This window comes from Topomyia yanbarensis, chromosome 2 (assembly GCF_030247195.1).
Source record: "Topomyia yanbarensis strain Yona2022 chromosome 2, ASM3024719v1, whole genome shotgun sequence".
Lineage (NCBI taxonomy): Eukaryota > Metazoa > Arthropoda > Insecta > Diptera > Culicidae > Topomyia > Topomyia yanbarensis.
In genome coordinates, this window is record NC_080671.1 from 97,621,616 (window position 1) to 97,637,754 (window position 16,139).

At 38.5% G+C, this 16,139-nt stretch overlaps 1 pseudogene; it reads right to left on the reverse strand.

Moving 5' to 3' along the window:
• Window positions 1-12,636: 12,636 nt before the first annotated feature.
• On the reverse strand, window positions 12,637-14,898 carry LOC131679604 (ral guanine nucleotide dissociation stimulator-like 1; annotated as a pseudogene).
• Between the last annotated feature and the right edge of the window lie 1,241 nt (window positions 14,899-16,139).

Consider the following 16,139-nt stretch of genomic DNA (forward strand, 5'->3'; position numbering starts at 1 on the left):
CAATAGGCTCTACTGCCATAATAGGCACATCACCCTATTTCTAAAGGTATTCTTCTACTGAACACATTCGTGGAACATTGTTTGTGAAAATTCGTTAAGGAAAGTTATTAACTAAAGAAGCAGCATGATTTCAAAATAAGTGGATTTTATTATTAATCATAGCAACACTGTTTGATTTTTTTTTTTCATTTTCCATACTAATTTCTATATAAACATTGAAATTTTTGGAAGGTCCGTAGATACAACCGATCGGTACCAAAATTTGTACAAATACTAAGGGCCATCAAAGGAATTAATAGAGCCTGGTGGAGCTAACAGTCAAAAATTGAACCAGTCTAGTACTCAGACGTGTACGCGGAGAAGGCTGCCGCGTATTAGACCTTCCGGGATAATCCGCCAACCTATCCGCCTAATAATTAAAATATTATTCAAGTATAGGGTCTGATGATTAAACTATATACAGTGTGTCCCATATTTATACGTTCACCCTAATTTTCGGAATAACTATTTCTTTTTTACATTTTAACGACATTCAATTAGCTAGAGATTACTGGGTAGGGAAAGTTATGAAAATAAGAGCCATAGTACTCAAGTGAGAGCAAAGATGTGAAGTATACAGATCGGAAAACTAGAAGTGGCAGGATCATTAGAACAGGCTTAATATCGTACGGGCTTAACTTTTGTCTTCTGCTGAAGAGTGGTTCAATTTTATTGAGATTAAGGGGATTAATTTGGGCTATTTTAAAGCAGTGGTACTGTTGGGCATTTCTAAATGAGATCATATATTGATCAACTAAAACTAGAAGACAGGAGGGCACATAAGTTTTACAAAGATATTCAAGGGGGAGAAGGGGGAGTGATTTCCTACATTTGCGTATCAGAGACAGGGGAGAGTGGGTGGACAAGACTGAGAGGGGGGGGGGGGGTGGTAATATTAACTTTCAGTCTCCGGCAGAGGGAATCAACCGTAAGGATTACGGATTCAGACAGATGCATCATGTATTGGGACGCCGGGCGGTCTTCCTTGAACCGGCAGGGGTTTGTAGTACGGCTCAGATGCGGATCGGCAACACACCGCGTTGCGCATTTGATGTTGTGATGTAGGTCTCGTGTTGTTGGGTCATTCGGCAGAGATTTATTGTGTCGTCTTGGGGTCGCATCAAACCGTCATCGTTGGGGTACGGTGGGCGGAAGAGGGCACTTCTGAAAATGATAAAAAAATAATAGGGGCAGTTAAATCTGAATATTAATGGTTTTTAGGAATGCGTATACGAGGGACATATAGAGGAGATCGCGGCATGCCAGTACATCTCGAACCGGGAGATTGGATGATCTTCCTCGGGCTCGAAGGGAATCCGTTAGTTGAGATCAGGCAGAACAGTTCCTCGGCGCATGCCCAGACAATATGTTCGATATCGTGATAACTGTTGCCACAAGTGCAGATACCGCTATCCACGAGCCAACCAGTATTTCGTGTGGGATCATACGAAACATTAATTAGCGCTGCCGTGAGGATCAGAGACTACCTTCCACATGCAATCTAACCGCAGCGATGTCGAGCAGAGGGACAGGTATTCAAAATGGTCATATTGAAGTTGTCGCAAAGCTCATGGAGTAGAGTAGATCGATTATCGTCATGAAGGCAACCCCATGCCGTACCATGGGAGTTGAAGTCACCTAAAACTAGCCTCGGTGCGGGGAGGAGTTCCGCCGTCGATGGCTAACTGAGGCTCTAGGGGGGATGTAGGTGGAAACAATGCAAATGTCTTTGCCTTTAATTATGGTTTGGCAAGCGACAACTTCAATGCCTGGTGTGGGGAGGTCGATTCGATTGAAAGAATAGCTCTGTTTGATCCCCAACAGTACTCCTCCGTAAGCCTTCTCGATTCAAGGAAATAATGTTAAAAACGTGAAAGTGTAGGTCGATTTCTGAAGTAAGCCATGTCTCCCATAGTGCAAATGCATCGCATTTCATTTTATTTAGTAAGATTTTAAAGGAATCGATTTTCGGAGTAATGCTTCTGCAATTCCACTGTAGAACAGTGATTAAATCCGTGACCTCGTTCGATGAAATAGCCATCGAAGGATACAATCGCTGAAAGGAGGAGTCATTTCACAGTGAACTGCATCAAAAATGTTTTTACTGCGGGGAGATAGCTTATCAAGATGCTTTCAAGGGGGTCAGAAACATTTAAAGCTGTAAGAATGCGGTCCACAATGTCAGAGAAATTTATTAAGCCAGCGCAGTTTTCTTACTCTGGCTGTGATATGGGAACACTTGGGGTTTTTGATGTTCCTGGGAGTGCTGGGAACTCCTTTTCTGACCTCAGGTTACTGAGACCGGGAGCGACTTCCTTCGGTTTTGCACAATGTACTTCCTTGAGTAGTTATTTTGGGGCGGCCAAGAAGGGACACCTTCTGGCCTTTACGACGAAGCTTGGGAGAGGAAATATTCCTCCTATTTCTATTGCTTCCAGGCACAGCAGAAGATTTTCCCTCCTGGGGTTCATCACAGTCGCATTCATTAGTAGACAAATTGATATAGATGTTCGTAGAGAGAGGTGGCATAGCTATCTTAAGCATTTCTGCAAAAGATCGCTTAGAGCGTTCCTGAAGGGAACGCTTAAGATTCTCCTCGCTCTGTTTGTACGCGGGACATGAAGGAAGATCATGTGGGTTTCGCCCACAGTAGAGACACTTTTCGACATCTCTTCCACAGGAATCATCCGCATAATCCCCACCGCATTTCCCACAACGGGATTTATTGCTACAATGGGAGGCTGTGTGTCCCAGTTGTTTGCAATTAGTACAGTTCATGACCCGCGGCACAAAGAGGCGAACAGATAGACGAACCTTGTCAAAGAGGAGGTAGTTGGGTAGGGCAGAGCCGGCGAAGGTCACCCGATAGGAGTCTGAGTTGACGTATATTTTCTTGCCGTCAGCTGCAACTGATGCTGAATGCAAACGTTTGCATTCCAGTATCTTCACTGGCTTAACCTTTCGGCAGTCGCGCTAGTGCATTGAGTGCACGCTGCTCTGAAAATCTAGCGAGCATGGGCTCTTTGAAACAGCCAGTCCCATATTTTAGCAGGTCCTCGCAATTCAGACTCGAATCGGAAACGACCCCACTGACTTCAACCCTGCTAGCTAGAATATACACCCTGTACTCCTTCGTAAAGGGCCCGTAGCCAGCGATATCGTTTGTCTGTGTTAAACTGTTTACAACTACCCGAAGCTTATCAGGGCGAATTTTCGATATTTCCATCTCGGCCGAATACCAATCTTTCAGAATTCGAGAAATCTGCAACATATTCAAATACTTTTTATCTTTGGTCCGAAAGAGGTTCACCAATTGGCCGGTGGCCGAGCTTGGATATAATTTGAGGCATGGGAACCGCCGTCAGGGGAAGTCATTTGTGCACGGGCCTATTACCCGGTGCACGTTAGTAAGAGAACCAAGAAGGGTAAACGTAAACTAATACTTATCTTGTGTAGGTAACGGTATCCAGACGGCTTACTAGAAGAACACTGCTTCACTTGTCACTGACCGGCTAACGGTACTCAGAAACAGAAACACAAAAGAAGGGAAAACTAGGCGTAGAGTGTGCGATATAACCTTGGACGCGGATTAGCACTATTTGTCGCTATAGAGCGTACGGACCAACAACAAAAGACTTCTATCTCGACTGAGTGCTCGATAACGAATGAATATAAGAAATATGTCGATAATTTCTTTTATAATTTAATCAATTAATTCAAAGTATGAAAACACAAATGTTCGAAAACTTTCCTAACGGTCAAAATCACATAATTTCGAAAGCATCAACTTTAGAATTAAAACATCTTTTGAGGTAATAATTATGGTGATGAAATCTCCTAGAAATAATTAGGAAAATGAACTCCTCAAAAAAAGTAGGAGACTTGGTGTCTTCAGCAAAGTTGTTGATAATGTCATTTTAAACAATTTTATTGAAAATATGAAGGCTACATGAATGCACTCTATCGAGATCTAAAACGATATTTAAGAAATTTTCTTAAAGTCAGCTATTTTCAGAGACTACCTTGAACGGAATTATATTGTTCATATTGTTTATATTGTTTTTATTGTTTATATTGTTTATATTGTTTATACACAGCAGATGAGATTTATAAATTACAGCAATATCAGAATAACTTGTTTTAATGGTTTTCATTCACATAATTCATGCACATGATATTCTGAATGGACGGAGTATCCATGTCTTCAACAAAATTAGATTGGAATGTCTTCCACAAAGCTTTTCATTTATTTCGATTGTAAATCCTTCAACCTTAGGGTCTTTCGGCTCTTTTTCAGGTTCGAAAAAAATTTAACCTGACGCACGGCGTTTGGGAATCGAACCCAGGTGAGCTGCGTACAAGGCAATCGACTGACCAACTACGCTATGCCCGCTTATTTCAATAGTAGAATGAAATGGCATTTTCGAAAACTCTGATGAAGACATTAAATTTGTTTGAAGAGTATTTTTTTATAATTACTTCTAGAAGGATTAACCGCCAAAATTATTTTACTAGATTAGATGATGCTGTTTTACGTTGTAATATTGTTCAAAGATTCTAAACAAACGTTTCTCGCGGTGTTAAGAAAAAGTAGTCTATCGATTCACCATCAGTGAATGTTATGCTGTAGCTCACATGTCGGTGAACTGTATATAAAACTTTTTTAGTTGGATTGCATTTTACGTTGACGTTTCGGCCCACATAATCGTTCCCGAAGGTGAGTGCTGCTCACATACTTGCTATGTATAGCTATATGTTTCCTTATAGACACACCATAGGTCATACATAGCAAATATTCGGAAAAGATTTTGTATGGCACCTAGCACTATATTTGGTTGAAGCATACTAGTTCGGAATTCAGTCGCTTTATAGAAAAGTGGTGTCTTCGAGAAAGCTGCAGGTCTTACCATTCTAAATATATCTTCTGAAGATGCAAACATTGTAGATCCTGAATGTTTTGAGATAGAGTATTTTTTGGTAAAAACTTTATTTACAGATGTCTTGAAAAATGCGCAATATTTCAGAACTTGTAGGACCTACAAGGTTAGCATCTTTAAAAGATATACTTACAATTACCTGACATACAACATTGTCGAAGACACCATCTTTCTATCTCGTTCTATTGAAAAGTTGATAGCACCGCCCTAGCGCCTGAATTCCGAACTAATATAAAATAACTAAATAAAGTGCTAGGTGCCATGCAACAACTTTGCCAAAGACATTATAACTCTAAAACGAAAGATAAGGAAAGGACGAGTGGGCTGTGGGTTAGCCCCTTTTGGTCGCATGCCATTTACTTGTAATTTGTTAGGCTTTATCAGTTTTCAAAAATATTTCAACACATTGCATATATAGCCTAATTTGCGCTGTTTTTTGCTGAAACTATACCTGGCAGTAGTTTTATGGATATTATTAGTGCTGACATTAAATCCTAGCCTTTCTTACTTTTGTAAGCAAATTTTGTATAAGTAAAATGTTACAGCTGTTTAAAATCGTTGTTGTTTGTAAACAATATGGGAATGATTTTATGCGTGGTAACTTGCAACAGCCATATGTTTTGTCCATCCTGATAGTAGGAAATGATATTTTGATTTCGTAAGCACCATTTTGTATTCTTCATACTCCCATTAGTGCTTGTGAATATTGAACGTTATTCTAAAGTTTCAGTATTTTTAGCTATACTGCTTTGAAGTTGAAAAGTAAATTAGTAATGGAATTTGGTTTTGACTTCGTCTCATCAGAATCCGACACTAACTTAGTTTACGGACTAAGCTAGCGCCGGATTAATGCTAGCTCCAAAAAATTGGAGGCATTTCATAACTAATTTAGTTATAGGTTTTGCGCTCTTCACGCGCAAAGATGGTTTTCTTCTTAATAGAGAAAAAAATAGTTTTTACCAAAAGTTTTCCCCACTAAGAAGATATATAGCATAGGAGAAATTCCATGAGAAACCGGCCGACCACAAAATATGACCATCGTCGATTCGAACGAAACTTTGAAGTTGTGTTCGGTTTATGAGTCTCCATTATTTTTTCAAAAGGGGGTAAACATTTTTACATGCATTAATTTCAAAAGTTTGTATAAAGTTATTGTTAGAAAAACTTTTTTACCGATTAGTTCTCCATCATAGAATCACATTTAGAATGTTTCTTTTCTCTTGAGGTTTTTATTTACGATAAAAAGGGGTTTTTTACAATTCAAATTTTTAATACAATTTTTTGTTTTTGTGAAAAATGATAACATTTTTTTAGCGCATATTTTTTTCGCACATAAATATTTATTCTCTGAAACTCGTTCTCAGAAAGTTTTGCTGAATAAAATACAGTAATCGAACAGAAAAATTTTGAAATGAATACACGTAAAAATGTTTACGCTCTTTTAAAAAATTGCTCTTGGATCAAAATAATCTCGTGGAAAATGTTTAGTCTTCCATGCTGATGAAATGTGTAAAGTTTCATAGGAATATAAGATGGTCGGTCAGGATTTTAATTATCTTCGTGGAATTCCTCATAGTTGAAAAGTGTTGCAAGAAACATTTTTTTTGGAAAACTCTGCATACAAAAGCTTCTACGTCCTTTTAAAAAAATGCTCTTGAGTCAAAATGATCCCCACTGTAATGTTGTAAGAGGGAAGCGAAGGAGTCTTACTGACACAGTTTCAATTCCGATAATCAAAATCCGCGCGAAAGGGCTCCAAACAAAAACTGAAGCTTCTAAAACAGACCATTCTTTTAATGAAATCGAGGTTTATGATCGCATTTGCTATAACATGGGAGTAGTGATCTCCAATAGACTTCTGTGACTCTAGAAGAACACTAAGATCTCTGACGACTGCCAATCTCTCAAGCGATTTTTCAGAAGTCGCGCTGCTGCAAAGTATTGGGTTTTTTTTCTGCGTATGAAAGAGATCACGAAGCACTTAGATACACAGAGAGTCAACAAATTTCGATTACAGCAATCACAGAAATTGTCAGGATGTCGCTGAAGTGCAATATAATCTGATGTGAATCGTTGGACAAGAAACAGCCCAAGCAACCAAAAGTTCGTATAAGGGAGCTGCATAAGCTTCTCGTTTTAAGTAATTTTGCGATACGTTTTAAGCTCTAATAGCGGCAAAAACAGCATTCAAGTTCCATTTAAGCAAATATTGTATATTAACAATATAGTTCACTCTTGTAAATCCCATACAAATCACAAAGGACATAAATGTAATGCCATCTGTGGACGAAAAATGTTTTTAATCTCAATAAATAATCATTCTGCGATTAGCGTGCGCCGTAGATTGAAATGTCAAACGTGCCCAAGAAGTATAGAAGAGAAAGGTGAGCAAATTGCACGGCTCACAGAAACGAGGCTTGCTACTCCGCAAATTGACAGTTTTCGGTGACGTCAGAGAAATCGTTGAGATAAACAAACGAATTTCTCGAAAATTGTTAATTGACAATATTTGAGCTCTTATGATGGAAAATATAGTGCGCAATGGATTCTTGACGTAAATTACCCCATAATTACACTAGACACAGTGGATAATCAGTGCATCTATGTGATTATTAGCGTAAATCGGGAATTCAGCTGCATGCCATAGAAAACATATCCCACCTTAATTTTCTGTTCACAGCAAAGGTATTGGACATCGGCATAGCTTTCTTGTGATTTATCAGGTGTCGATCATTCGTTAGCAGCAAAAAATATAGGAATTTCATGTAATTGTTTTCGCCGACGATTTCTATGACGAGCGCTCGTCAAATGTTTACACTTTAACGAGCTAGCCTAGTATATGTAAGCCATGGGCAATTTGTTCATTTCCTAACGTGTTGGTATTTGTGTGTCTGAAACCTTGAATATGCTGCCAGGTCTGCGCAACGCAAGAGTCAACAGATGGAAAAAAGTGCTGCCAGGCCTGCAAAACGTAAGAATCGATAGTTGGAGCTCAGTGAAAAATATTTCGTGGGTTTATTGTTTTTTCATCAGCTGCATTTTAGGGATGCTGCTTTAAACTACCGGAATCTTCTCCAGCTGCATTAGAAAAAAATATCCCAAATACATGTACTGCCCATAAAAGCATAAGAGTCCCATATTGAAAAACAGCAAGCCGAGAAAAACACTATTGAAGATTTACATTCTCATTGAGCCTTATGGATGGGACAACCATGTTTTGGTTTTTTTTCGGTATTTTCATAACAAACCATGTAATCTTATTTGTTCATTGTGATTCAATGGTATTACAGAATACAATCCAACAGATAACAGATTTTCGTCAAAAATCCATATGGGACTCTTATGCTTTTATGAGCAGTGTAAGCAGAGAATGAGATTTCCAGCATTTTCGTCAGCGAAATATTTTTCTGTTTCTTTTTTCTGTAAACTGTGTCTCTTAATGAACTAGTCAGACTACGCAATGGTCGTTATCTCATGTAGGTATTAAAATATGATCATTAGAACGAAATCATGTAGCTTTCTCCTGCTGGAAAGATAATAAATCCAAAAAAGTTTTCTCCACTGAAAAAACTTAACATGTTAATTTGTAATTTGTAATTTCATTGAGCACGATAACCTGTTCGTACAGACTTTGAATCAGGTCAAGGAAGTTGTTAACATCATGTGGAAGTCTATAGAATTATTTCAATCCACAAACACATTAAATACACACCGTTGCCACTTGTCACGTGGAATTTGTTTGAATTCAATTTGAAACACCACGCTTTTTAATGGATTTTCATGTGAAATTCAAAGGGAAATCACTTCTTTTACTTTTTAACATGAGAACGCACATGAAAGTGATGTTTAATTGCATATGGTTTTATCGTTCGATTATTTTGTGTCCCTAATCTAGCAATGTCGCCACCTCTACTATAATGTATTGTGTTGAACTGAGAATTGTCATTATGTACTGCAAAATTTAACCTTTTGTGCCATGGTGGCGCCAGTGTGGAGTCTTTTAAGAAATGCAGAAGTGAATTGTTATTTTATAATATTTGATTTAAGCTTAAACAGCTTGAAAGTTCGCTAAGAACTTTATGTTAACTTTAAAGTGTGCTTTTTAGCACGCCCGTTTGCGTGGGAGCGTATTTAAGTATGTATCCTGGTGGAAGGACATTGAAAACATCATTGAAGTAGAGTCTGTATACAATATAGAGTCCCGTACAGAGGAATGCGCAACACTGCGTGGAATACAGACTATTTTTTTTGGCAACCGGAATATGTTGCTATAACTTTGAGTGACTTCGATCAAATCACAAAATAAATTCATACTGAATGAAAAATTAAGCAACTTTATCGTGGCAAACGGAACATCCTAGCGAACACCATTTCAAACATTATTTCATCTGATTTATTGAATGCTATTTAATCAATGAATAACGTGTTTAAATTTATTCAAAGAATTTGAGTCAGCGCAGGACTCAGGTTATTTTAAGCGGATTTTTCAAGTTATTTTAAGCGGAAACCATGTCACTGTGACAGAACAATAATAACCATTTGCAGTGAAGTCCAATGTTATACTATAATACCAAAACAAGACTTTTGCAGTAACTTGGGTTGGCTATGCGTTGATTTTTATTTTTCTATTCTTTTTATTTAACAAATCATTTTATTCCACGCATTTCACATTTAATGCCAATTTACTGAATAATTGTTTATTAGAAAATGAAATTAATTATTACTTGAAATTTGAGTGCAAATTTTTTGCAAGAACACTGCTTGAATAACGTCCAACTGCTCTTCAATTTAAAGATAACTTGAAGGTGCTTTAGCTCATATCTGAAATTCCTTCATCATCTTATAAGTTGGACGATATAAAATGGTTAATGAATTTAACCGAAGGCATCCGTAAATCAAACAAATCAAATCAGATCAGATCAAAAAGAGTATAATGATGGAAGAAAAAGTAAACCAGGTGGTACCAAACATAGTCTTGGCCTAAAATGTCTTCCTTTTTTCAGGTGGATCTTGTGGAGTTGGAGTATTCTGAAGATTTTTGACGATAGCGTGTTCGATAACTCAGAACGTAATCTAGAGTACCATATTGCAGGATACATTCTTAAGAGGGCTGGATGTTGTTGGCTCGAATCAAAACTTGTCGAAAGTAAACAAAGTTAATTTTATATCGTCAAACTGGCGCCCAGGTGGTGAAATCGTTAGAATTCAACGGGGTGCTGGAGCGACTAGTTAGAATCGCTTTTGTTACTGGTGCCTGAAAAAGAATTAGAACCAGCTAGATTTCCGGCTCCTTTACGGTTGAACTTTACTGGGTTCCGGTAACCATCCAATACCCTTCAGGAACCTCTGTTTAAGGGGTACCATTTCGATGCGGCTTAGATGCATAACCGAGGCCTAGGAACCGAAGCGGCGCAAAGCCGTATTTGTTTTTTATCGCGCTGGAGAGAATATTTCGGGACGTCACGAGTCTCGTCACTTGTAATGAAAACGTTTTATCAAACCTGCACAGAACAAAAAATGTTGGTGAAAATAAGAGTTTTTCGCACTTAGCAAAAACAACCAACGCATACTCTTAGTTTAAAAATGAAACTTTTGTTTTGAGTACTATTCCTCATTTGCTTAAAAGGAAAACTTTTACTTTGATTATTATTCTTGATTAATTTAAAAGTTTTACTTTCAACCTAATAGTTGGCGTTGGTTGTTTTTTGCTAAGAGCGGAACACTCTTACTTTTACCAAATACAAATTAAATACGCCAAGGTCCCATACAAAAGGGAAATCATTATTTGGCTCTCCGAAAACTAGATTTAATGAACCCTATGCATGGATTTTGCTTGACAACTAACAAACACTGAAAAATAATAAGAAATGGCAACATATTTTGATAAATCCGATCAGAGCATGCCGTTCTTAAGTTTATTTTTTTAATGATATTTGTTTGTTTCTGTGCAGATTTATGATTCAATATCGTTTCATATATGCTGAAAATAATTCGTGCAGTGGCTGGAACCTAAAATCGACCCTGTCCAGCCATCAATTTTCTACGATCGTTCCGGGAGCATATAATATTATGTCTGTTGAAAAAACTACATCGGCCTGGTGTGAGAAATGCAACAAGTTCACCCCCACTAATCAAAAGAGTCGTGTGGCTGATCTGCCGAAAATTCTATCGGTTAACTGCGGTCTGGAGACGAACAAAGAACTTGAGTATCTGAAGAAATAAGTGCCGCGACACTCTGCCCAAGTGTCTAGCGATGGTGATTCGCGGAATGGTGCAAACGTAGGTAATGGGAAAATGTGCCGTTACGGGATGCACTGCTCTCGGGTAGATTGTCACATTTTCCATCCGAGGTGAGATTCCTTGAGCCTGAATATTGTTCCAACAGGTCCTATGATATTTTACGCTGTTATTATAGATTACACCCACCATCGTTCAACTCGAATGCGTCTAATCAAGGTCAGCAGAAATAGTGGGTCCCGCTAGGCTTCCGAATGACATTGGATGAGAGAGAATTTGGAAATTGCATCGTTGAAAACTGCTTCCAGCTGCTATGAAGGTTCTGATGCTCACGAAAGCTGCAAACTAAGTGAGTCAGAACATATTTCGTAGTAGCGACAATTTGAAATCGCTTGTCGGTAGCTGTTTACACCAGTACCGCACTCAGGAAGAAACAAGAAGAGGACAAGGCATGTTTGATTCAGTACGTAAATCCATTCGCAAATGATATGTTACCGAACCAAACTCCGGTGAAATCTGAGGTGACAAACATTTTAAACCGTTGAGTAAAAATTAGATCTTTCAGTCGGGTGACTTGGTAGCAATGGATACTATGAATCGGGAGGAAAGTAAAATCCAGTCCGATGGTAAAATGTCCACCGTAAAACCTCGTCACATGAGTGTGGCTAGGATCACGTGTATCCGCGGACAAAGTAAAGATGAACGAGTACTCTTCGTCGACGATTACATCTCCACTCAGGAGCAGGTTGTCGACTATCCGACAAAATTCTTTGAAATTAAACAAGGCGATCTGGATGCTAACTTTAGCTACAAGAGACCGACGACGCTGAAAAAGTCCTACCAAAAATACACTATCTGGTGGAAAGTGGTGTCATCTTCGTCGGACATGGACTCAAGAACGATTTTCGCGTGATCAATATAATTGTTCCGCCGGAGCAAGTGGTTGACACGAGTTACCTGTTTCATCTCCCTATCATCGCACGGTGTCGCATCGCTTCTTGACATGGCAATTCCTCGGGATCAAGATCCAATCCGAGACACACGATTCCGTTGAGGATGCCCGGACAGCGCTTTTGCTGTACAAGTACTATCTCAAACTGAATGCTAAGGATGAGTTTACTATGGCGCTGGCGAACCTGTACGAAACCAGCAAGAAGTTTCAGTGGAAAGTACAGGATTAATGATGTACCGTGCTGAAGAATAGTATTTTCCCTATCCTACAAGAGATTTGAATGTTTATTTGTTGCTTGGATTTGGAAAATATTGCAACACGCAGAAAAAAAGATTTGTAGGTTAAAAAATATGCATTAAATTCAATAAATAAAATTATTGGTCGGGAGACAAATTTATTTTTTGAATTCAATAAAATTTGTTTCAATAAAAATAATTGTTCCGCAAGACCATAATTTGATGTTGGAACGGTCTATCCCTGTGAATGAGCATAGGAAGGGCAATTGATTGATTTACACATGATGATTATACGCGCATGAATAATGAGTCTTTACCCAGATAGATTCAGCGTCTTTAATTAAAATAAACACAATTTGCTCGCATTTACTTTGAGGATAATGCGTCTTGTCCAGGACCAGCGGCGAGGCAAACCACCGATCGAACAGAGCATCCTTTGGCAGATGACCTCGAACTCCTTCCGTCGCTTGCCGAAATTGATCAAGCCATCCTGTAGCGTAATAGGCATGGCAGCATGAATCAATGAATCATCGTTAGGTCTGTCAGGAATGTCCCCAGATAAGGAAGGGTTCCGTAGCTAATTAACATGTTTTGCTTCTGAAATACCTTCTGCAGATGGCGGTCTTTCTCGCCTACCGTGTCGGCAAACTTAACAGTACCTTCCCGCATCAGCGGTTTCTGTTGGGCTCAGGCGTTATTATCCTCGGAAAATATCCGAGCAAATTCGGTGTAGAGTTCCAGTTGTTCTCGAAGCAGCACGGCCCTGGAGAAGTTTTTCAACAGTCGATGCTCCTGTGCAATGTCAATCCAAATGGACATGAGAAGGGCTCGTCCCTAGTAAAAAAATAGCTCGTTAGAATACAAATTCAGTTAAGATATAGTTAGTCTTACCTGCGGTTTCAGCTGCGGTTCGATAAGCATTTCACCCGGAAGGAAACCGCATTGAACTGAGTAATGGTGGCGAGTACTGATCCGCACTCGTGCTTGTCCCTGTTGGCGATCACACGTATCACCCACTTGAACAGTTTCATATCCATTCGGGTCAGCTGTTCGGCAAAGTGCTTCACGTGAATTTCGGGGAATCGATACGAGTTCATTAGATGCGATGGTGGTCCGCGGAAGGCAGGTTGTAAATATTCCAAAAACTCCAAACTAGTCGGTTAGATCATGATAATAACTGGACCTTGGCAATGGCGAGGGTTTTCTACTGTTCTTGTTTGGCCTATTGGTACACCTGGTCGAAGATAAATGATTGGAATGGGTTGGTTTTAACAAATATCAGTTGAACTCACCTAATGTGTATTTATGAATTTTGCAACCTTTTTGATGTGAACGCCAGAAGCCTTTACAAGCTTTCCGTATCCAAACCTTCGGGGAATCCATCCAGCCAAACGTGCAGAACTGAGACTATAATGTCAGAGCAGATAGTTTATTCCTGAAGCGGAGTTTTGAACTGTTCACTTTTGAACAAACTGATCGTTCAGCGCATCCGAGGGCAATAGTGCCGCTGGTTCCGAATATAATTTCTCGTACTGGTCCAGCAGCAATTCTCCGGTTGGGTAAATGTTCGGTAGGTGGTAAGGAACACATTTACAAAGGTACCCTCCAATTCTCCGTCATCCATCGTCAGGGCATCCACTAGTCGTGAGAGGGTGGCTGCCTTTATGAACCGAACTTGCACGGTTTCCATTTCAGGTGCGATATTTCATCGTCAGAGTCTTGCTGTAAATGAAATGGACAAAATGGATAGTTTTGGTTATAGATTTGTTTGAAGAGATGTGGTGGTATTTTTTAAACATACCAGATTTCCAAGAACCGTGCGTGTTGGACGTTACAGTGCGTGCCGAAAGTATGTGGATGACTAAAAAAACCAAAATTGGTAGAGTTGGTCGAGTTTTTAAGTGTCATCAACTGTCCAACTGAGTCACTGAATGGGACAAAAAATTGGGCACCTGTTACCTAATATTTTAAATTCCGACAGGTTATCGAATCAGGTAGAAAAAGAACTTATTCACCTGGTTCCTTTAGTTTCAGTGCCTCTCCAGAATCTGTATTTAACGTCATACGTGGAGCTGCGGGTAGAAAGATTTTAAGACAATGTGCGAAAATAACCACCTACCTCCTCAAAGCTGGAACAATCCCATCCTTGAGCTGCAGATTAGAAATTCTTTTTCATAAGTAATATCTTTTTTCAATAAACGATTATTAAAGAAAACTTACATTTTCGTCAACAGGTAACCAAAACAATTGCATGTGTCAATCGTTGCTAAACAAATTCATCCGTGCAACCAGTTTTAACACTATTTCATCAAAGCACACTGTCACTTTGACAGTGTACCTCGGTGTACCATTGGGTAGCTTAAAACGTGTCCTCGAAAAATCGTCAGAGCATTCCGTATTAACATATTTGTATTTGCTTTTACCAATATTTTTTTTTCTGTGTGTGGCAACACTCATGAAATCACTTACCAGAAATATCTTTGAAGAAGAATGTCATAATATTCGCAATTAGACAATAGAGTGTTTTGTAACGTTCCGTTTGTGAATTTATCAACTATACAAAACAGGGAAAATAAGCCTGATAGTCGTTCAATGGCACTGTAGAGGTTCGGTGAATCAATTAAAATATACATTCATCATGTTCTTGTTAGCTTGCTGATTTTTGTAAGTAATATAAGAAATGAGAAAAGGTAAATATATAAACAAATAGTTTTTCACTCCTATTATTGTAATATTTTTCCTGCCAATAACAATACTCCCCTTGCTAGCACGCATGAGGGCATTGCTGAAGAAGTATGTTTGTTTACTTTGCACGATAGGTAGCCGGTGACATGTTCGATTGGTAGATTTGGCTTCATTCTGTGCGAGCCTTTATATAAGTAAACAACGCCTTTGCATTGATGAACAGAAAGAATATCAAAGGTCCGAAGCTGCTTCCTTGGGCCACACCTGACATATTGATAATACTGTATGATTAATACTATTTCTCCCTAAAGAAAAAATGATGATGATGAAATCGAAACGCACCCATGACTTCAGTTTGATTAATTATTTAATTAATTATTTCCAAGCAAGGATCCAGAAAAAACTTCGAGAGTGGTTTCAAATTTCGATTTTAAAATGAACAGCGCCTGAATTCCGAACAAATATAAAATGTACAATACGTAATACTTAAAATCTCTAATTTAATGAAAACCAGTATTGGTGGTCAAATTTGGTTTGAAAAGATTTTGAGTTTAAAACTAAAATAAAATTCAACCTAATTTAAAATGTCTTAACAAGTTTAAAATGACTTAACTAATTTAAAATGTCTTAACAAGTTAACAAGTCTTAACAACACAATGATCAACACGTCGAAAAAAGTAAACTAAAGGATCCCAGGGTAGGCATTATTGGATATTATTGAGAAAGCTTTAATATTAAGAAAGAGCTGGAAAACTGTTTAAGCAGAGTCCAATAACCTAGTTGCTTTGGCTAAAAATTTACTTTTCGAATGTGAAATTTTATTTACTGAATTAATATTTCAATACCGTAATTTATCATTTACCTATTTATTGTCCCTGGTAGACAAGGCAACAGATCTAGATTCACTTTCCAGGTTTGTAGGACTTTTGAGCATTTTCTGAGGAAAACAACGAATTACATTAGCCCACATTCCCGTAATATAAATGCCTGGCTACGCCAGTGAATAAATACACACCTAGAAAAAATAGTGTAAATTTACCTCTCCTGACCCTG